This window comes from Dama dama, chromosome 32 (assembly GCF_033118175.1).
Source record: "Dama dama isolate Ldn47 chromosome 32, ASM3311817v1, whole genome shotgun sequence".
In the NCBI taxonomy this organism is placed as follows: Eukaryota; Metazoa; Chordata; class Mammalia; order Artiodactyla; family Cervidae; genus Dama; species Dama dama.
The window spans coordinates 33,006,479-33,007,090 of record NC_083712.1 but is presented as its reverse complement, the minus strand read 5'-3'; the positions used below and the strand labels follow the sequence as shown (position 1 = coordinate 33,007,090).

Genomic DNA, 612 nt, shown 5'->3' with positions numbered 1-612 from the left:
CCTGGCAGCCCCCAGACCTTTTCCCAGAGCCAACGATGTGCCTGGACCACCCCTCATGGTTCTATCATAACTGCAGGACGAGAGAGGGAATGAACACAGAACTGGGTCCAGGGGTGGGGTGTCTAGGGCTTCCTGGTTTCACTGTTTACTGGCTAATTTCTTTTTTTTTTTTAAGTTATTTTGTTTAATTTTGGCTTGCAGGATCTTAGTTCCCCAAACGGGGATTGAACCCGTGCCCTCTGCAGTGGAAGCTCAGAGTCCTAATCACTGGACCACCAGGGAAGTCCCATCAGTGTCTAATTTCAAACACAAGATCAGGAATTGGGGCTTTGGAAAAGAAAAGCCAGGTCACTCCAGCAGTCAGTTATCTAAGTCACTCAGGGCTTTCTCAAGGGGACTTTCGAAGGTGGGGGCAACCTGTTTTCTCACCTAGTTTTTGCTAGCTGCTGTATCACACAGCCGGCAACGGATCTATTCAGAGCGGCTGTCTTTGCCATGGATGCCTCAGAAATCAAACCTGTAAAGTGAGGCCTCATAGCATTTCTCCGAGGGCTTTCTGGCTCCAGGAGCCATTCTACCTGCACAAACTGCTGCAGGAAAAAATGATCAATT

At 48.7% G+C, this 612-nt stretch overlaps 1 non-coding gene across 1 annotated transcript; it reads right to left on the bottom strand.

The window, feature by feature from the left end:
- Positions 1-209: 209 nt before the first annotated feature.
- Positions 210-282, bottom strand: TRNAG-UCC (transfer RNA glycine (anticodon UCC)). Its single transcript has one exon. It is a non-coding gene; the product is annotated as a tRNA-Gly (tRNA).
- Between the last annotated feature and the right edge of the window lie 330 nt (positions 283-612).